The 22,595-nt window shown below is 38.3% G+C and overlaps 1 protein-coding gene across 3 annotated transcripts in view; it reads left to right on the forward strand.

Annotated features, from left to right (window-relative positions):
• LOC105470865 (prolyl 3-hydroxylase 2) overlaps positions 1 to 22,595 on the forward strand; it is a 166,037-nt gene that overhangs the window by 43,736 nt on the left and 99,706 nt on the right. Inside the window, exon 1 of one of the 3 annotated variants that reach the window (XM_071090661.1) lies at positions 5,959 to 6,145. The exons of the other annotated variants lie outside the window; for them this stretch is intronic. The gene's annotated coding sequence lies outside the window, so the exon portion shown is untranslated. Of the gene's footprint in view, positions 1 to 5,958; positions 6,146 to 22,595 lie in introns of those variants that run through there. 3 annotated transcript variants of the gene reach the window in all.

The following is a 22,595-nucleotide window of genomic DNA, read 5'->3' on the forward strand; positions in this document are numbered from 1 at the left end:
TCATAAAATATTCAGCTTTATTTGGTTGTGGGGCCACAGGCAAATGTCAACAACCCAGATGTGCCTATATTAATTCTAAAGCACATGGATGCTGGGATCACAAGGTAGACGCAGAGAGGTGGATATGTGGATGAGTGAGCAGGCATTCTCACTGCTGCGGCTGTGGTAATAGCTGCCTCATCTTTCCCATCTTTCCCTGATTAAGGTAGCGCTGCACTGTACTGAAGAACTGCCCAGTGTTCCATTTCCTAGAGCCAGCAAAGAACTTCAGGGAATGTACTGGCTTTTGATAGTTTATGGTCAAACACATTCTCTTTCTTGTCAAGGTTCCAGGAAGCAGGGAGCACTTGGCCCTCAAAATCTAGAGTGTGCTTCTGCCAAAGCACATAAATATCTCAAAATTAAGGACACTTGTCTTTAATTGTTTCTGTGTGTGTGTGTGTGTGTGTGTGTGTGTGTGTGTGCGCATGTGTGTTTGGTGGAGTTTCTTTTTTTCTCATATATTAATATGGCTGGAAATCACCACTGCTGACATTGAAGGTTCAGCCCAGGGAGAAACAAACCCAAATTTCTCCAAAATATATGAACTGAATAGATGAAATGAAATCTGCCCAATTCAGGTCTAATACCTTGCAGAGTGACCATTTGTGTTATCATGAGGAATACAAGACAAAGGTATGCTCAAATTTCCCTAGAGGATTTTTCTGAAAGGTAGTTGATACATCTGCAGAAAAAAATGTTTTAGTGTTGGGAAGTTTACACGTTTCCAAAGTAAAAATTCAATCGTGTTATTTCTCTAAAATACAATCTGTAATGAGTCCTCTGTAGGACACAGAGTGTGACAGTCTTCAACTGAGATTCAAGGCTTTCAGGATCTGATCCGACCTATCTTTCAGCCTGATCTGCTACTAATCCTTTTTGGGTACCCTAAGTACATACCAAATGTCTCTTCCACTTCTCTCTTTCTTGATGTTTCTCCCTCTTAATCTCCACATGTCCAAATCCTACCTTTTTTCTCAAGGCACTTCTCCAATGCCATATATTTCGGGAAGCTTTCCCTAATCCCTGCAGTTTACCAGGAAGCTTTCCCTTCTCAGAAATCCCATGAGATTTTATGTGTACCTATCTCTCTTGGTGCACTTATTCCTCCCCTCTACTCCCCTCCTCTTTCTTTCTTTCTCCTCTTTCTTTCTCTCTCTCTTTCTTTCCTTCCTTCCTTCCTTCCTTCCTTCCTTCCTTCCTTCCTTCCTTCCTTCCTTCCTTCCTTCCTTCCTTCCTTCCTTCCTTCCTTTCTTTCTTTCTTTCTTTCTTTCTTTCTTTCTTTCTTTCTTTCTTTTCTTTTTCTTTCTTTCTTTCTTTCTTTCTTTCTTTTTCTTTCTTTCTTTCTCTCTCTGTCTCTTTCTTTCTCTTTCTCTCTTTCTTTCTTTCTTTCTTTCTTTCTTTCTTTCTTTCTTTCTTTCTTTCTTTCTTTCTCTTTTTTCTTTCTTCTTTTTTTCCTTTTCATTTTTTTTTGAGATGGAGTTTCCCTCTTGTTGCCCAGGCTGGAGTGCAATGGTGCAATCTTGGCTCACTTCAACCTCCACCTGCTGGGTTCAAGTGGTTCTCCTACGTCAGCCTCCCAAGTAGCTGAGGTTACATGCGCCCACCACACTTGACTAATTTTTTTGTATTTTTAGTAGAGACTAGGTTTCACCATATTGAGCAGGCTGGTCTCGAATTCCTGATCTCAGGGGATCCACCTGCCTTGGCCTCCCAAAGTGCTGGGATTACCGGCGTGAGCCACTGTGCCCGGCTGCACTTTTCTGCTTTGCATGACAGTTATTTGTTTCATATCCCAGCCTTTTCTTCACTACTAGGCTGTGAACTGCTTGAGAACACCATCTCTGTCAGTTTTACCTCTGTATTGGTCATAGCGTCACTCTCATTACATGCTAAAAAGTGAGAGTGGAGTGGGTGAATGATAGCTGAGGAGGTGCTGTTGGTGAGATGTTCTTCAGGGCGAATTGAGAGCAGTGCAGTGCAAAGTTAGAGAGCAAATCCCCTCTGACTAAGAAAAGAAGTTTCAAAAAGAAGTGATCATAGACTGCACTGTACACATTAACCATGTATTTCATTGATTATCTGTGTATATTTTCTTCTCTGGTGATTTCAGATCTTTCTTAATTTTATTTTTATAATCTATTAAAGAGAACTTAGAGGATGCATAAGGAAGTGAGAGAAAAGACATAAAGCAAATTGTTGAAAATCAAAAGACAGATTGGTTAAGAAGATGTTAGATTTACATTCAGTTGTACATGCAAACTCCCTCTCTTTTTACTTTTTCCCTCTGGTTATAATGAGATGGGACTGGGTCTGTAATAAATATAGGAATTACATTGTGTTATGATAAATTTGGCGATATCTTTTTTTTTTTTTTTTTACAGTGATGCTTTTTATTTTATTTTATTTTATTTATTTTGAGACAGAGTCTCGCTCTGTCACTCAGCTGGAGTACAGTGGTACAATCTTGGCTCACTGCAACCTCCACCTCCTGGGTTCAAATGATTCTCTTGCCTCAGCCTCTGGAGTAGCTTGGATTACAGGTGTGTGCTACTGTACCTGGCTACTTTTTTGTATTTTTAATAGAGACCAGGTTTCGTCATGTTGGCCAAGCTGGTCTCGAACTCCTGACTTCAGTGATCCACCCACCTCGCCCTCCCAAAGTGCTGGGATTACAGGCATGAGCCACTGCACCTGGCCAAGAATCATAGTATTTTAGATTTAAATTCACAATTATTGGAATAAATGGGGTCTCAAGATTAAGTTATTCAATCACACTTTACTAATTCAGAAACTGAAACACTACAAGATCAACTAATTTAGAGTCATATAGCTTGTACATGAAGGCTCAAAGGTAAAATCCAAGTGTCCTAACTTATAGTTTAATTGTCCTGTCTTTTACTGATGCAAGAGTATTTCTTAATCTAATGACAAATGATTCCCTGCATGATGTGCTTCAATAACTAATCCTTCCTCAAAAAAGTGAACTATCCCCAAAAGCATTACTTGTTAAGTTTTGTTTATCACTTTAAAAATTCAGGCAAAGTTCATACAGCTACAGACATAATTCTCCAAACAGCCTTATTTGTAGCTCATTTGAGGTATGGCTTTGGCATAAAAAGAGCAAAAGTCTTTGGTTGCAGTTGAACCATTTCCTTTATTGCAAGCATCTCTTCCTTTAAAAGCATACATTTATTGAGTGTATATATACCACTGGCTTTGAAATGAAACTCAGTTTGCCATAACTGAGCGTTAGAAATTCTGGCCCTACCATTTATACTCGTCCTATGTTCCTTGATCACGCTGCAGTTTCTGGGCACATTGCTGTCGGCGTCCTTTAGTCATGCCCACCAGAGCTGCTGTGGCAGCCACAGTTCCCAGGCCAAATGACAGGATATACTCTAGGCCGTGGTGGTTAATGACCCTCTTACCGTCTGCGCTCAAGCATGCCTGTAACTGATGAGCTCAGAATCGCCTGGAAGTTGAAAACGAGCAGATTGTTTACCGTTCTTTTTGAGGAAGAGGGCTTTTATCAGGACTGCGAAGCAATGGAATGATACTCAAGGCATTGCAGCACTTCTTATCTGTAGAACTGAAGAAATGGGATGAGAGATTGGAGTAAATGACCTCTTGTGTTTCCCGCTAGCTTTGCTATGAATCTAAGAAATAACAGGCTGGAGTTACTTGTAATCTTTTTAATTGAAGTATAACATACACACACACACAGAAAAGTACATTGATTATAAATCACAAGGTGAGCAGCCGTTTAATGAAGACTATTTAAAATTCCAAATTATATGTATCTGTTCTTTAGTGCCAAATTCTGATAATAAATATTTTCACCACATTGATCACAAACTACTGTTTCTATTACCTGTATATACACCATGTGGCTTTGTTTTGTGATTTTTAAAGTTATATGAATGCAGTTAAAATGGTACAGGAGATATGGTACTCTGATATGAGACTGTTACAATAGTGGTTTAAGAATATTTACTTTTTCTGGGATAATTTATGTTCATGGTAGATAATTTGCAAAATATAGAGAAGCAAAGTATAGATAATAAATCTCAGAAATCAATGTTCAACATCATCATCCAGAACTAATCATCTATAACATTTTCCAGTGTATCATTAGAAATGCACATATACCACATGTACATATAAATTTAAACAATATTTGAATTATATTGTGCATGTTGTTTAGTAACTTTTATTAATTAAAAAATATAAAATGATACTTACAAAATTTTTGAATAGCTGTAGTGTAACTGTTATATGAACATATTGGCATCTATTTAATAAATACTGATTTTTAGTTATTTGTGTGCAGTTTTGCACTAATAAATATTGTTTGATGGTCACTGTTGTATCTGATTATTAGATTTTTTTTTTATCACTTTTAAGTACATTCTTAGAAGTAGAATTGCTGGATTAAATAGCAAACACACTTTAATATATTTGATATATATTGCCAAATCATTCTTTAGAAAGTTGGTACCACTTAATACTCTAAACAGCAGTGGGCGAGATTCTCTGATTCCTAGAGCCACTGCCAATGCTCTAAATTATACTTTAAATAAAAGAGACTTAAAATTTGATGGATTAAAACTTCATCTTGGCTGGGCATGGTGGCTCATGCCTGTAATTCCAGTACTTTGGGAGGCTGAGGTGGGCGGATCACCTAAGGTCAGGAGTTCAAGACCAGTCTGGCCAACATGGTGAAACCCCGTCTCTACTAAAATTCAAAAAATTAGCCCGTCGTGGTGGCGCATGCCTGTAATCCCAGCTACTCAGAAAGCTGAGAAAGGAGAAGCCAGGAGGCGGAGCTTGCAGTGAGCCAAGATGGCACCACTGCACTCCAACCTGAGCGACAAGAGTGAAACTCTGTCTCAAAAAAAAAAAAACAAAAAAATCTTCATCTTATTTTAATATGCATTTTTTATTATCAATATAAAAAATTTAAATGTTTCTTGTTCATTGCTTATGTCTTTTGTCCATTTTATTGACGTATTTTTCTTATTGCTATAGGTATACAGGTACTGTTCCCAGTTCATTGTTGTCCTTTCAATTGCTGATCACCTATAATGATAGCTGAGATCAACAGACTTACCAGAGCTAATTTGATGTGAATCCTAGATACTAAAAAAAAAAAAATGTTCTTTTTCATCACTCTCAAATGACTGTTTAACATTTGCAACTTTTTCTTTTTGATTTCAATATGTATGTGCCTGGGAAAAACCCATGAATAGCGCAATAAGTTGTTACTATGATCTTTCCTCAAATGGAAAGGAGTAAAACAGCACAATCGTGCTTTTAAGTTCTTCATTGGAATAATTTGGAATACAATTAATTGCCTTATTTTTAACTTTTCTAATACAATTTATAGTGGCTATTAACTAATATTTGCTTAGTGATTAATGTTATTCAGGACTGATAAGGAAGCTGATTGGATTTACATGTTCCTAGAACTACGAGTAGATTCAACTGGTATGCCAGGAAAGAACTTAAATGTATTTTAAGTTTTAATTCGATATTTATTCTAGGTGACAGAGTCTTTTTAAGGACTGGCATTGAAAAGTCTATTTATTATGGCTTATAATAAGACATTTCAAAATTAATGTAGGCCCTTTGAAGGGTATTTATTTCAACATTTACCTAGTAAATGTTTGGATACTATCAGAGTGCCTGAAGCAAACCATAATAGCTAAAGTCAGTGTCACAGGGATTTGCTTAGTTCATCAGTTTCAATGCAAAGATGTCATCCTGTAACATGATGGTATTTATTGAGAAAATTAGATACTTCAGATTTGATGGATATCTTAGAAACTAGTGGAAAATGTTTTATAATCCAGAAAAAACCCAAAATTATTTTACTCATTAAATTTGTTCTAATAAATTGTTTTCCCTCATCGAATTTATTCTGCTTTAAGTCGTTTAAAAAGACTGCATGCAGCCCACATGTAATATGATTATGGTGTTCTGATCGGGTCAGCTGAAAGAACAACATTTTTTCTCAATTCACAGGAGTTAATGAAGTGTGAGCAACGCATAAGCGTGAAAACTGAAGCTGTAGCAAGGGGCTGGAATTTAAGGCAAGTTTGAGGTAATGGAAATTCCCATTTCAGGCAGACAATGTGTTGTTTAAAGAGAGCTTTTTTGAGAATACTGGCTGTTAATATGGATTTTTAGTAATAAGAATTGTAATGTGAGAAGCGGAATTGGCTACATATAGATAGTCAAGTTTTTTGTCTTGTAAGTTGTTTCCTCTTTGATGTAACTGTGACCACTCCCTCCTTGGACAGTGAGCTCTTGATTACAGCACTATGATTATAATGCTGGAAGAGATGAGAGGAAGCTTCATGGCTAGATGACCCTGGATACCCTCATGAAGGACACTTTCACATTTTTATGACTTCAGGAACTCACTTGATATTCCTGTGATTCAGTTACCCCAAATGCAAGGCAAGAAAGTTGAACCTGATGCTTACTAGAACCCCTTCTATATCTTCCTATGTGCTATGACTTCTAAGAAAACAAGATAGATCAGATAAGGATAATCCTATCCTCTTACCACCAATTCCGCCAATGCACTTAGCCAAAATATGCTTCTCTTCCTCTCTCATTAGTAATAATAATAACAATAACAATAATAATAGATCTCTATGTGATATCAACACAAGTTAAACATTTTTGACTAAATCTCTGAATCTGACCTATTTCCTCTATCCTTTATAAGGACTTCATGCTTGGAATTATCCTTTTTTTCTGTTTTCCTGTGTCATCAGTTTCTCCATAACCACCACGTGATTGACATCAGCACAACCTTAATGCACCTATCTTAAAACAAGTAAACCACCTTTCATCTCACTTCTCTGTTACCACAACTTAAGAGGAAAAAAAAAAAAAAACAAAAAACTTGCCTACTCTTGCTGGCTTTACCTGCTGGCTGAGTTTCTCCCAGTTTTCTCCACAATCCATGCTAATTGGATTTCCATCTACACCACTGCTCTGAAATGTCACTCATAAATGTTTCCAGTTGTCTACCCCTTGCTAGAGCCAATGGTCAGTTACTGGCCATCAGCTTTCTTGGCCTGTTAGCACTATTTCACTTTCATGACCTTGCATCTTGAAACCTTTCTTCTCTGGACATTTCTTCCCATCCTCGCTAGATTTCCTTCTATTTAACTGGACAGTTTCTCTCTATTTGTTTGTTGATTCTTCTGCTGGTCCTCTGAAAGTTGGTGTGCTTCAACATTTTGGTTGCTAAAGATATGGGTAGAATTTTAACACACAGAGATAAAGATGAGGAGGACTGGGAAAAGAAGAAAAGGTAAACATGCTATAAATTTTACAGAGAAGTTCTGTTTGGCTGGAGAGGAGATTCATTTATGGGAGAAGTTTAAAACATCCCACCAAATATATAAGATTTACTCTGAGACTAGGAGATTTCTAGGGACTGTGAACCTCCAATTTTTTTCTAGTCCTGAAATCAGTGAAATGTCAAAAGATGCTTACTTAGTGGGGTTGGGAAGTTAACTAGGCCTCATATTGAAGGCAGCAATATCCTTTTATTAGAAACCCAAGTCTTAGCAATGTCCCAGTAGAGAAACCAAGACTGTGTCATCATAGACTTTTGCTTCGTGGTATAGTTTATTCAGAAGACACTGTAGGGTCTGGAGCTGAGCCTCTAGATATTTAATCCTTAATTACCTGAGTATTTATTGAACTTTACCACGTGAAAGGCACAGATAGGTGAAGCTATCTTGGATTAATATACCAGAATTTTTGTTAGAATGAACTAAGGTGCCACCTCTGAAAATACTGACCTCACTCATATAAAACATTTTTTTCCATGGTTTTTCAGTATACTACCAAACATGGGATGGTATCGATAGCAAAAGTTTAGTTGGTTGTAATAGGATATTAAATGTGATTGTTCTCTTTTTCGTATTTGCAATTTTTTTTTTTGTAAAAGTCTTATAAATTATATATTGGTTTGAATTTCTTGGGTGCAAAAGCATCTATATGTAGGGAGGCTGAAAATTATTGCCAAAGAAGAAAACACGTTATGTAGATCAGCAAATAGCTGTCATTTTACTGAGAACAATTGGTGACTCTTTTAAGTGATAAGCCTTCTCGCTCAGGAAATCGCAACTTCAGCTTTTATGAGACAGCTCTATCTACTCGTCCGTCTTCATCCAGGAATGAACTGGGCAAGCAGTAGTTGTTCAAAGAAAACAAATCTCCTGCATAGACTTTCTCTATGTATTTCTGCCAGCTCCTTAGTAACTGTTTAGTTTTGATATCACTGAAGATTTAGAGTAAGCCTAATTTACCAAATCTAGCAGTTTTAAGACTCAATAACTTTTGTGGGAGACAAAGGGTGTGGGGTAACTTCCCATCAACATATGTATGTGTCCAGGGGGCTGAGTCAACCCTCATGTGACCAGACCGCTTGGCCACTTGTAGAGTGGCTGTCGAGGTTGAGGTATCAGGAATCTAGTAATATTTCAGAGGATGGGACAAGGTAGATTTCCCAACCTTCTTTTCAGTACTTGTTACTTAGCTATTGTTTTTCATTTTAATTATTGTTGAAATTCAACCAGATTGCTTTTCTTTTGAAGACCCTTTCAAATGTTTGGTAACAATGTATTCTCTTTAAATGTTTTGAGAAAATTGTAAGTGATTTATAAGATTTATCTTAGAAAATTTTTATAAACAATGTAATTCAGACATGAGATTGTGCTATCCCATTCATCTTAAACTTTCTTGATTTGAAAAAAATTAAATAAACATTTTAAGCATAAATTTGACTTAAAATTCAGTCAAAAGTATTGTGTATTTTATTGTTATCATATGAAAAATCTAACTCATGCTATTTGTGGATGAAGCCTAATTTTTATATTTAAATGGGTATAACTAAGTACATTTTTTCTTAGATCTTCTTTTCAAATTCATTTTTCAGCATAAATATTGAGATGCTGATGCATACAACTTGTACTTGGATTTATTATGTAAATAATGAAATGCAATATTTTATCTTTTTATTGGATTCCAGATATAGAGAAATAATTTTTGTATACTTAAGAATAAAGAAAATATCCCCCCCCAAGAAAGATTTCATAAATAATTTTAAAACTTTTTAACAAACCCTTAAGAGGAGAAGAAGAATCAGAAGTATATGCTCAGTAGGTAAATGTGCCAGCACCATATGTAGAATTTTATGGCTGGAGGGGAGGTGAAGAGGAGATTCATTTTAAATTAATGTACCAGAGAGTGACACAGAATCACTAGTTATTCAAAAGAAAAACTCTAGAGAAATTGAGATAACATAGAATGGTAGCATTTATCTGAGAATTTGTCATAGGGAGTTTTTGAGTGACTAATTCTTTGTTTTTATTTTGTTTTGCGTGTATGAGGGAAATAATTAGGAAAAGGGGTATGCAGGTCATGCAAGGATTTGTCTCTTTGCTTCTGTGGAAGAAACATGGAGCTCAAGTTCCTAGGTACAGGAAGACTGCTGGATAATTCGTATTCCTCCCACTTCCTCCTTCCCCTTTCTCTTTCTTCACTTTTTATTTAGTAAATATTTCTTGAATACTTTGAGCCTGAAAGATGAATGAGACTCAAATCATGTCTGCAAAAAGCTGTGAATCTGATAGTAGAGACATCTACAAAAATACACAAATAATAGGTAAATGTAAGAATAGGGCTGAGTGTGGTGGCTCACACCGATAATCCCAGCACTTTGGGAGGCCAAGGCAGGAGGATTACTTGAGCCCAAGAGTTTGAGACCAGGTTGGGCAACAAAACAAGACCCTATCTCTACAAAAAAAAAAAAAAAATTAAAAAAGAATAAACTATGTTTGAATATAGTGGAGAGAATTCTTGTTCATCTAGTAACTGTCAAAGAAGGCTTCACCCGGGAAGTGACATTTGAGCTGGAACTGGAAAGGTGGAAGGAGAAGACATTCTGGGCAGGAGGAACAACATGAGCAAAAGCACAGATGAGGGGTTCTCTGACTTTTTCAGGGAGCCATGAATAGACAGGGCTGGAGCTCTGGGTTGGAGTCTGATTACTGACAATGATATGTTAAGAAATTTGGACTATAGATAGTAAGTCCCAAATTATTTTAAGTAGAGGGATTTCATTATCAGATTTTTTTCATAAACTATTTTGATATTGCATTCTTTTTTATTTTTTTTATTTCCATAGGATTTTGGGGAACAGGTGGTATTTGGTTACATGGGTAATTTCTTTAGTGGTGATTTGTGAGATTTTGGTGCAACCATCACCTGAGCAGTGTACACTGAACCCAATTTTTAGTCTTTTATCCCTTAACCCCCTTCCTATCCTTTCCCCCTGAGTCCCTAAAGTTCATTGTGTCGTCCTTATGCCTTTGCATCCTCATAGCTTAGCTCCCACTTATGAGTGAGAACATGCAATGTTTTGCTTTCCATTCCTGAGTTACTTCTCTTAGAATAGTAGTCTCCAGTCCCATACAGGTTGGTGTGAATGCCATGAATTCATTCCTTTGGATGGCTGAGTAGTATTCCATCATATATATATGTGTGTGATATAAACTGTGTGAATAAACTGTGAGATATATATATGTATGTATATATGTGTGTGTGTATATATATGTATGTATCTCACAGTTTCTTTATCTACTCGTTGATTGATGGGCATTTGGATTGGTTCCACATTAAAATTATATCAAGTACTCTCTCAGACCACAGTGGAATAAACCTGGAAATCAATTCTAAAAGGAACCTTCAAAATCATGCAAATACATGGACATGAAATAACACACTCCCGAATGATCATTGGGCCAACAATGAAATCAAGATGGAAATTAAAAAATTCTTCCACCTGAACGACAATAGTGACACAGCCTATGAAAATCTCTGGGATACAGCAAAGGTGGTGCTAAGGGAAAAGTTCATAGCCTTAAATGTCTACATCAAAAAGTGTTTCATAAACTTTTATAAATTATAGATTATTGGAGGGGAGACTGACGAAAGACCAAATAGGAGGCTATTGCAGTAGTCCAGAATGGCTTACTTATATCTTGGTAACAGAGGAAGATATGATGACCAAATACGTGTAGGACATTTCATATAATTAAGGAAATGACAAAATAAGTCAAACAATATTTTTTTGAATCCTATATTGACTAAGACTTTGGCTAGAGAGAGTCTTCAGTTAGAAAGTAATTCTATAGGAGCAGGTACTGAAAAAAAAAATCTCTATGTCATTGCTGATGAACAGAACACTGACTGTTGTAAAAGAGAAACTCCTAAATCTCAATGGCTTAAAACAATAAAAGTTATTTCGCATATAAAGTTCAAGAAGTGTTGGGTGATGGGGAGGAGTACTCTCCCTCTGACATATTCAGTAAATGGCTTCAAAATCCTCCTGGGTATTGACACTGGTCAGCCAGTTGATAGACAAGGGAAGAGAGGGAGGGTAATGGATTCCATGGAAGGTTTTTATGGGCCAAGCCTGGGAATGGCATGTATCACCTGCATCCATATTCTCATATATAACTCAGTCTTCTGGCCACATTAATGCAAAAGGACTGGACAATATTGTCTCACTTGTTGCCCAGGATGACAGGGAAGCCAGTTTAGTGAACAACTAGACAGACTCTGAAATGCTGTCATTGCCTTGGGGAGACTCAGTTTTTCAATGGAGACAGTGCTCTCCTGGAGACCTTGGACATCAATGCCTTCTGGCATAAGCAGTTTTTAGGCAGGGAGTCCTCCAGTTAGGGAGAGCCAGCCTACCAGAAAGCAAGAGCCCAAACTCTTTACACAACAACAGGCTTTTCCTAGAAGATGGAATTAGCTGAACAGCCCCTGCAGTCTACTGTTTGTGCTTAACGAACCTGCTTTACATTTTGATTTTGTTGTATATCAGAAGACTTGCTGACGTAAAACAAGGCGTATCTTATAGCCTCTGATATGTCCTGTTACTTCCTGCTGCCACGAAAATGCTTAAGATCACGTATTAATTTAGGAGGGATTTTCAAAACTACATGGAATGACTCAAATTTTATATTTTTCAAATATAGACATCTTTGTTATTATAAGTATATACATTTAGACTGTTACTTCAGTGAAGCCTGGAAGTATACCAACTTTTGCTCTCCACTTGTTCCTGGTGCCTCACAGAGCATCTGGCATACCATTGTCTCAATAAAAATAGGCTACATAGGTACATATACATGTGAATGCAAAAGACTGGAAATGTACATCAGATGTTATTTAAATATATCTTAAGTTACAAAATATCCCCTTGCTTAAACCTGTCAACTTCAGATTCAGCAGATTCATGCCCTGATGAGATTTACTGAGCAGCTATCAGCCTAGCCCTTCCAGCACAGCCCTATTTGTTGACTCACTCCCTAGGAAGGATCAGAAACAAAATTACCGAAGTGTAGCCAAGAATTGAGTTATTAAGAATATTTATTCTGGCTGGGTTCAGTGACTCATGTCTATAATCCCAGCACTTTGGGAGGCCGAGGTTGGAGAATCACTTGAGCTCAGGATTTCAAGACCTGAGCAACAGGAGTTCACCCTGGGCAACATAGCAAGGCCTCTTCTCTACTAAAAAAAAAAAAAAAAAGTTAGGTGTGGTGGTCACAGTTACTTGCGAGGCTGAGGCAGGAGGATCACTTCAGCCTGGGAAGTCAAGACTACGGTGAGCTATGATTGCTCTACTATTATACTCCAGCCTGGGTAACAGCGAGACCCTGTCTCAAAAAAAAAAAAAAAAAAAAAAAAAGTTTATTCTAAAATGGTTTTTAAAAATGTTTGTTTAAATTTAAATGCTTAAATAGATATATAATGAAGTGTAAATATTCTCAAATCTAACTCATGGTGAAAAGAGCAAGGAGCCTCTCCAAATTCACTTCTTGCAGAAAGTAAGAAATTGACTGCTCTCTCTAAAGCCTCTGCCCATCTCCTCCCAATGCTTTTCTGCATATCCTGAGGTAGCAGCTTACATCTCAGAGGCAGCTCGGAAGTCTCTAATGGTCACCATACAGGTCTCACTCACTCCAAAAATAAACATTATAGTTACAACCGCCACCACAGTGGGTGTGAGGAGACTTTGACACATTTATATGTCACAGAACATTAAGGGTGGAAATTGTATTGAAGCACTGTTATTTGAATCTCTAACAAAGCACACACCTGGTATTTCATAACACATTAATCATGCAAAGGGAAGCTTGGAAACTTAAAAAATGGAAGTCTGAAAGCAACTGCAGATATGAGTTTTAAAAATAACTTTTGTACCAAGCAGTGTCTGATGTGGCTGTCCTATTTAAAGAGAACCATGAGTACTGTCTGTAATGCAGTAGCCAAATGTATTGACCAGAGCAAAAGTTTAGCAAAATGCCTTTTTCCCAAGAACATTTGCTTCTGCCTGCGGAATGCTGACAGGCAGGATGCTGTGCTCAGGCATGGAAATGATTAATACTGTCGCTTCATGTCAGATTACTGATCACATTTTAATAATCCACAGCCCTTGCTGTCTGCAGACTCTCCAGCACTAACTAACTAGAAGCAGCTTATCATTTACCAGTAGTTGCACTCACCCCCTGGCACCATTTTCATAGATTATGAAGCCATTGGTTAAAAAGTAGAACTCCTAAATTTAAACTAAAACGTCTCAGGAGCCATTTGTTGGGGAATGTGGTTTGGACCCAAATACACTGACTTAATAGAAGAATAGCTTTATATAACTTCTCTGATTGATTAAAAGTCTTAATGATGAAAGCTCAGAGCTAATCATAAACAAAATTATTCAATAGAATTTGCTCATGGCCCTCAACTACTGCCTGTTCCACACTCCTGCTCCCAAGTCTGGTGTTATCCCATTCTGGTATTCTGGTATATTCTTTTCCCACCAGTTCATTCTGCCAGGGTCTTGCTTCCTGTTCAAGTCCTTGGTGATGGTTAGGGGATGGGGTTTGTAAATGTGAGATTGTATAGGTGGGGAATAAAGTTAGCTCACTGATGCAAGATACTATTATTAACTCCATTTTACAGAAGAGAAAACCAAGCCAGAGAGATTGAGTAACTTGCCCAAGGTTATGTCACTAGTTAGAAGGAAAGCTGGGATTCCAACAAAGGAAGTCTGAGTTTGTCTCAAAATGCTTATACCTAATAATAGTGCCAGGTTTATTATTAATCAGTAAGTATTCACAGGACACCGATGAAGTCCACGACTTACAAGTGTGGATATTCTACGTTTAGTGATAGAGCAGTGGGTAATGTATGGGCCACAGTTTTAGTTATTAGAGCTAGTTCTTAAGAGTGAAAAATTGTTTATTTATTCAATTTGAATTTGTTCCATGGGGATATTCTGTGCAAGGAACTTTGAGACTAGAGCATTAAATAAATGATGCTTGCATCAAGGATTGTATTAGGAGAGGATTTGTCATATACTTTAGTTTATGATATAGGGCACAGAATCAGGAGGTGCCAAAAGACAGGTAATTATAAGGATCCATGGATACAGGGGGAAAGGTTAGGGTTGAAGTAAATAAGGAAGGGTTTCGGAGCAAAGAGATAGTATTGCAGTTTAATTTTGAAGGATGGATAGCATATGAAAACACTTGATATAAAACAGCTGTGATGAAGGGTTAAGAAGGCTATGGGAGAATCTTAGAGGAAAGAGTTTAATCTCTTTGATTTTGCCTGTTGAAGGGTAGAGGTAAGCTGAGGTTGGAAAAGTAAGTTAGCGTATCATGGAGGACCTTGAGGAGAAAGAAAATCCAACTACCATGTATTAAGTAGCTAATATATGCCAGGCATTTTATATACTTTTCTCATGTAATTCTCACAACCACAAATAGTAGTTGTGTTTTGTGTTCTACCAGGAAAAAAACAAAAGCCTAGACAGACCGAGGAACTTTCTCAAAGTCATTTGGTAATCCACTAGGATTTGAATTCATGCTTGTGCGGATCCTAGCATCTGTTCTTTCCATTTCATCATGACCTCTTTCATTTGAAGGCAATAAGAAGCCCTTAAAGACTTCTTAGGATAGTACATGGTATCTGGCACCAATTTCCCTGAGTTAGAAGGAGGCAAGACTAAGGGATATGAGTGTCCTTAGCAGGAAAGTAGCAGGTGAATGAAGAGTAAGAAATCATCTTCGGGACATGGCAGAAATGAACTCTAAAAGGTGTAATACTATTTAGATTTTGTAGTATAGTAGGAGGTATTGATAAATACAAACTGGATAACCTGTTTTTAACTCTGAAGTCTGTGGTTGAACCTACTTTCCTGTCATCTAGCTGCCAGTCTTTGTAATTCTGGAACCTTCCTTGAGCCATTTTTATCACTTTCACCTTCATATGAGGGTTTGCATTAAAAACAGAACCATATTGCACTAAATAAAATCCACCCACAGCTCCTGGCATCAACCTTTCAATGGAATGTGTGTTTTTATGGATGTCAGTTTTACCTCCTTTGGGATTCCAATGGAGTTAATTCCCAAACACAGAACAGTATTTAAATGCTCTCCTAAGGTCCAGAGGAAATAAAGTGAAGGAGCTATTCTCAGGCAATTGTGGAGCAAGTAAGGAGGATGAAGAGTGGAGGAAGAAGGTGTTTTAGTTTCGTTTTAAATTCCAGTTCAATTTTACCTTGTATATTCCTCTATAGTCAGAAACAATGGAATGTCCTAGGGTCCTTTAGTGAAGAATGAAGCAAGATGAGAAATTAGTAAATGAGCGTAGTGTACATTATCTGGGTGGTGGAATAGCCTAGAAACCCTGACTTCACCACTAAGCAATCTACACGTAACAAAAGTGTACATGTACCCCGTAAATTTGTACAAATAAAAAAAAATAAAATAAATAAAGCAGGCTCTCAGTGTTCCATAAAGGTCATCAAAATAAAACAAACCATGTAGTGGTTCCTGCCATTTCTATACTCCCCTTCCCTATATTTTTAGCATGTTAGTACCTGGATTTTGATTTACAATCAATTTTTTATTCTTTTTTTTTTTTTTTTTTTTTTTGAGACGGAGTCTCGCTTTGTCGCCCAGGCTGGAGTGCAGTGGCCGGATCTCAGCTCACTGCAAGCTCCGCCTCCCGGGTTTACGCCATTCTCCTGCCTCAGCCTCCCGAGTAGCTGGGACTACAGGCGCCCACCACCTCGCCCGGCTAGTTTTTTGTATTTTTAGTAGAGACGGGGTTTCACCATATTAGCCAGGATGGTCTCGATCTCCTGACCTCGTGATCCGCCCGTCTCGGCCTCCCAAAGTGCTGGGATTACAGGCTTGAGCCACCGCGCCCGGCCAGTTTTTTATTCTTAGAAGTTCTTTTAAGCATCTTTATCCATTACGAGACAGTGGAACAATATAGCACCAAATTATAGTTTGATGTGAAATCTTTGTTCTTCCCTTGGAGATATATATACTTCATTTGAGTAAGTAGAGATCATAGGCTAAATTAGGCCATTGTGGCCAAGATACAGTGCATCATCCAATTACATAAAAACAGAGTGCTTGATTGAAAGCACTGATAACTATTGAAAAATACAAAATTGGAATTAGAGGAATTGAAGGGAAACCACTTCCAGGAGTCACTGACTATTTAAAATATCCAGGAAATTTTCCTCTTAAGTCGGGCTTGGCATTCATGATTCTTCTGATTCCCAGAAAATTAATATGTGAACTTGAACAGATTTTGTGTTCACTCGTAACCTCCAGAAAATTGGCGGACTTGGAAGCTGAATGCATTGTAAGCTTCCTTACAGATCTCTAACCTAGGTTTAAAATAGATGCTGTGCATTAGGATTTAGCCAAATACTTCATTAGTAGTGGCAAATATTGTATTTTTCTGTGACTTCTCCAAAGCAGTGAATTTCAACAAATTGGGCGCTTCATCTGCTTCAGGACTAACACTGTCAGCTATTTGTTCTAAAACCTGGGTATTTTTCAGGCATTGGATTAGTCTTAAGAAAAATGTTTTCATCAAAATGTTCTAAATTCTTACATTAAGTGTCTTAGATAAAGCCATTTTTAGAAGAAAATTCTTGATGTTGGCAAAAGGCAGATACCTGGGAAAATTTCCTGTCTTCTCTCCTAAAACTGAACTATACTCATTAGAGTGTCCCAGTGTAACGTACTTCATTCATATGGTACCATGTGACTTTGCAAAATCTCAGACAATGAGCAGGAATCTTCATTTCCAAAGCGTAAAAACCAAGAAGTTAGTCAGACTTGTGAACAAGAAGACACTGTGGAGAGTGGTTAGGGCCCTTGCAGGACACTAAAAAAAGATCAAGAATATGTTTGGTTTTGTCCCCTAGCCAGCATTCAGTGTTTCTTTCATATCCTAAAGATGCCACAGGATGAGGAGGCCGGTATTAGTGGCAACTGGTGGCAAGTGTTGGAGGGGTGGGTGGCAGAGGCAGTGAAGGTGAATGATGCTGGCAGTGGAGGAAAGCAGTGAAGTAAGAATGATGACAAATAGGAAAATGTCACTTTTTCCAATTCTGGTAGTTCAGAGCTTTCTCATTCCCTTAGTTTTTGCTCCTTTCACTATGACACTATGGCTGGAGATGCAGGAAGGAAAAGGATCCTCATGACTAAAACAAGTGACCTTTCCAATTTTCCATTCTCCAGTGTTGTATGACAATTCTGTGCTTTTGATACTTCTTGGTGCAGCTGTGCTGGGAGTCTCTTACTCATGAGACTATCTTCCTGGAATACGGTTACCAAACACATACTGACCACCTCCTGTCTGCATCAGTCGTTAAAACACAGAGCTGCTCCTCAAGGAACTCCCCATCAGTAGGGGAGACAGATATGAAGACAGATAATTATACTATCATGGCACAGGTTGGGGGAAGTAGGGGAATGCCCACAGGGCTATAGAAGTGTAAGGTAGGAAGCTGCTGCAGCCTCACCAACTGCCATGAAGCAGGGACTGCCTGTCTTGAGTCTGCATCCTCTGTGTAGCCCAGCCTTTGTGCAAAGGAAGTCCTGGGTATCAGAAAATGATCGAGAAAGGGGATTATCAAAGCAGAGCTTTAACAACTGAATGTACAATGTTGGTAGCTAATAAGAATGCCCTCCTTCCCCAAGCCACTAAGCTAAAAGGATAGCAGGGAAAGAAGGAAGCCATTGTGTTTCGCTGTAAAGTCTCTTCAGCAAAAATCAGTTGTTTTCTCCCTGAACTAAATCTGGCCTTTGTTTAGTGAGTTTCCTTTGTGTGTGTGCCTTCTGGAGTCTTTTCCCAGCATCCTTTGATTATCAGGGACAGAACACTGCGACCTTTTGCGCAGGGTTAAAATAACAGCAGTAGCTCAAGTGAAGGTTGAATTTTGCTGACCGTTTTACATCCTCTCTGTAACTTGCTGTCTGCATCAGCAAAGCAGGTCGCCCTTCTACCCACAGCCTCCAGTAATGTTGAAGCTGTCAAGGCAATTAAGTCTTTTTACCCTTTTAAGTTGATGTAACATTTTACCCTTTCCATTCCTGGACATCTACTCACTCCCACTCTGTTACCAAATTGTTTCTAGCATTCCTGGGACCATTTACTCCCCATTCCATTTTCCAACTTTGACCCACATTTGAAACTTCAAGAGTTTAACCCATTGTAGTTCCTATGGCTTCCGTAGTTTTCGCCTTGTTTTGGGACAGGAATGAATACTTTTATTCCTTGGGGGCAGGGATAGGTATCATCAATAACTGGTATCTTCACTGTGAGGCGAATAAATTGATCTATAGGAAACTTGATAAATGCTACTTACACAAGAGAGAGTAGCTTTTCCCCATCTTATTGAAAAAAAAACTAGGACTTCAAGCCAATTAACAGATACGGACTAAAATCTGCGTACAAGGCATTTTGCTGGCCCCTTAGGGATATGTGTTAAGGAATATATATTCATGTATATTCTCCTAAATTATATTAAGTCAGGAATGACTGAGGTGATATTGGGATTTATTTATTTATTTTTGGTGTTGGGGAGGCCCTTTCAATCCTGTTTTTTATTTGCCCCAGCTGTTCCTCCATTTCTAATATTCCCATCTTTCACAAATAGACCCAGATTCTTTTTCTCATTAATGGGTACTTCAAGTTGAAGGTCAGCTATGCCTTAGTTTGGGGAGTGACTGAGGAAGAGAGGGAAGAAGGAAGAGAAACTCAAGAAGGAACCTCACCTATCTTCCTTACACTCTGAAAATAGATTCCTACTGCTGAATACCTTACCGATTCCTTCATCTTTCCTTTCACTCCCATGTTTTGATGGAAAAATGCTCTTAGTAGCCAGAGTTTGGGTTTTTATTGAAATGTAGATGAATGTAAAGCTGTCTAAAACAAAGGCCACACCACATCATCTCTGTTTGTCCCACCGTTCCTTCTGCAGGACCATCCTGTGAGATACAGTGTGATGGCTTTTTTCTTTCCCCTCAGCGTCCACACCATTACCCAAATAGAAACCTATATGAAACTCTCAAAGGATAGCTTGCTTCAGATGGAGGAGTAATGTGGGATTCTGTTTCCAGGGAACCAGGGAAAGGAATAACACTGGTGGAAGGTAGACCTTAGAAGAAAGTTATGAGAAGGAGCAGAGAAATTCACTCCAGATGTGATTAATGAATCAGAACTAGTGAGGTTCAGATGTATCCCTGGGACTTAGCCTTCCATGGTTCTTACTCCTAACACTGAAAACTGTGCTGCTCAGACTTTCCTGCCCATACAGATCAGCTGGGGGATTTTGTTAACATGCAGTTTTAATTCAGTAGGTCTGATCTAGTTTGAGATTCACATTTCTAACGAGTTCCCTTTGTTTCTGGTCTAAGGATCACACTTTAAGTAGCAAGACTCTAAACTATCCATCATTATGTAAAAAGAAGCAGGATGAGAAGATACTTAGAGTTAGGCCTACTAAATTTTTCAAGTTGATTTGTGGGTAGTACAGACATCCCCTTTTCAAGTCATTCTCCTTCTGCTCCAGTTCCCCACTTCCCCTCCTCTCATGTCTGAAAGGTTGGCAGCCGTTTCGTCAGTCCTCTCTGCTATAAATGAACCCAAGTTACCCTGGAATGAGGTCACATTTTCCAAAAGCACGTTTTGGTCTTTGGCGAAGGGGGAGGGTCTGCTTGAACAGTTGAGGCTTGGGAAGCGTATCCTTTGTAAAACACAGCGGAGTCTGGGCAGAGTGTGGATTTGAGGACTTTCCCTAGGCAGAGGAAGTGGAGAGGCTCAGAGCAGCTGCATGTGCTTTTCCAGTGCAGCTCCTTGGATTTATAGAAATGGACTACAGGCATGTTTAAGGCATCCCAGTGAACTGAGAAAAAGTCTGAAAAAACTGAGAAAAAGTCTCCATCATTGCTGACTGAGCTATCCAGGCTCATACCAAAGTCTCTATCATTTCTATTGGCCCCCAGAAGCTTAATCGTAGTTTGACTGGTGATGAATGGATTAATCCAGATTATCATCACGACTTCTTGAACTGTAGATTTGGCTTTTCAGAAAGAGTCGACATATCAAACATTCTGAATGCAATGAAAGTATTTAAAGGTTTTCCAGAATTCATTTGAGAACAATCTAATTTAAAACTACATATTTTTTCCATGAATGTTTAGTGAGCCCTTGCTATGTGGACCCTGTGTTGAGTACTCGAGAATATAGCGGTGAACCAAATGAAGGCAATAACTGCCCTCATGACCATAAGGAACTGCCTATGGTCTCTATCAGGAGGACAGCCACTTAACAAGCTGTATTAGCTTGGGCTGCCAGGTCAAATACCACAGTCTGGATGACTTCAACAACAGACATTTATTTTTTCACAGTTCTAGAAGTTAAAAGTCCGGGATCAAGGTTCCAGTTGGTTTAGTTTCTGGTGAGGCTGTCTTCCTGGCTTGAAGATGACCATCTTCTCACTGCATTCCTCACATGGACTTTCCATGTGGGAGGCAGAGAGAGAGAGAGAGCTTTCTGGTGTCTCTTCCTATAAGGATACTACTAATCCTATCATGTCACAGCCCCATCCCAAAAGACCCCACCCCAATGACCTCATTTAACCTGAAGTACTCCCTTAGTATCCCCTATCTCCAAATATAGCCACACTGAAGTTAGGGCTTCAACGTATGAATTTTGGGTGGACACAAACATTCCATAGTACAAGTAAACACACAAGTAAATCCCAATTACAAAGCATAGGACATCCCAAGAAGGAAAAAGAGACTCTTTTTAGAGCTGCATTCCATGGAATTGCTATAGAAAGCTTACTTTTATTATCCACTAAAAATATAAATCAGAAGAGCCGGGAGAGTAAAATTGAGGATGATGTAGTATTCTGTATTCTTTTTTGGAATGCTGAATCTATTTTGTTTGTACTTGCCTCAAGGCCCACATAACAATCTTTGACTTCCTTCAAGAGAATATGATCATTTTATAAAATGTAACTGTGGCCATTGCCTGACTCTTGAAATGTAATTACATTTCTAAGTACTGGACTTTTTGGTATTCAGTGAAATGAGAGAAATGAAAAAAAAATAGCACTCTGTATAGAGTTTCATTCCCATTTTTTTTTTCACGTTTTGTTTAGTATCTAAAGACACTTGTTATAATGAATTTAAAACATTTTTGTTATGGTGATTCTTTTTTAAGTAAAGGGGTAAAATTGAGAATGCACTGATGTGAACTTCAATTTTTCAAATTGAAGTTTTATAAATTAAATATAATGTCACTCTTTGGCAGAAGAAAACTGATGTGGGAAATTTTTAGAAGTTTTTATCCAAACGAAAACAAACTTGGCTAAGAATTGAGGAGACTGCTGAATGTGAGACCCTATATTATGTGCACCTTGTAATTATTCCCGATTGTAAAATGCGCTATTAAAAGTTGTCTGTGGACACAGAGATCAGTGGTCTCCTTAATATCTGATGCCCATGTTACGCTTTCCTGTTTCTATTGGGGAAGATGGGGGAGTCTCCTGTTCAAGAGAGGCCTGTGCCTTAGAGAACAAGAAAGGTGCACCCACTTTAACTGCTGAAGGAAGGAAAAGGAATTGGGAGGCCTAATGAACATGGAATTTGACTTTCACAATGTACTTCTCATGGATAGATCCTTGGAGAATTGTGTCTGTTTGGGGTCTGTTTGGGGGCATTTAAGAGGGATATTGAAAGAGAAGGGCTGTTACAGATGGAGGACAAGATGGTGGGGGGCATCTAATTCTGTAATGTGAAGAAGAGGCAGGTAGTAAGCTTAGGTCCCTTTGTTTCCACTCATAATACTGAACGAAGTGAGGTGAGGAGACGGGGGCAGTGCCTGAGTCTTTTCATATGCCTGATGCCCAGGTAGCTGGAAGCCATGAGGGGATACAAGATGTGGATGAATGGGTGAAAGATTCAGGGTCTTAGAAATTATACGTGAGAACAATCTTTAAAGCAGTTAGGACTCTCCATAGATAAATGAGCTGCCTGGAGTAGTGGAGGGAGTGGCATTGACCTCTCTGTAGAGGTCCAATCAAAGCTTCATGACTGAGCAAAGGTATTTTACATGATAAAAAGCAAAAC

This window comes from Macaca nemestrina, chromosome 2, assembly GCF_043159975.1.
Source record: "Macaca nemestrina isolate mMacNem1 chromosome 2, mMacNem.hap1, whole genome shotgun sequence".
NCBI classification, from domain to species: domain Eukaryota; kingdom Metazoa; phylum Chordata; class Mammalia; order Primates; family Cercopithecidae; genus Macaca; species Macaca nemestrina.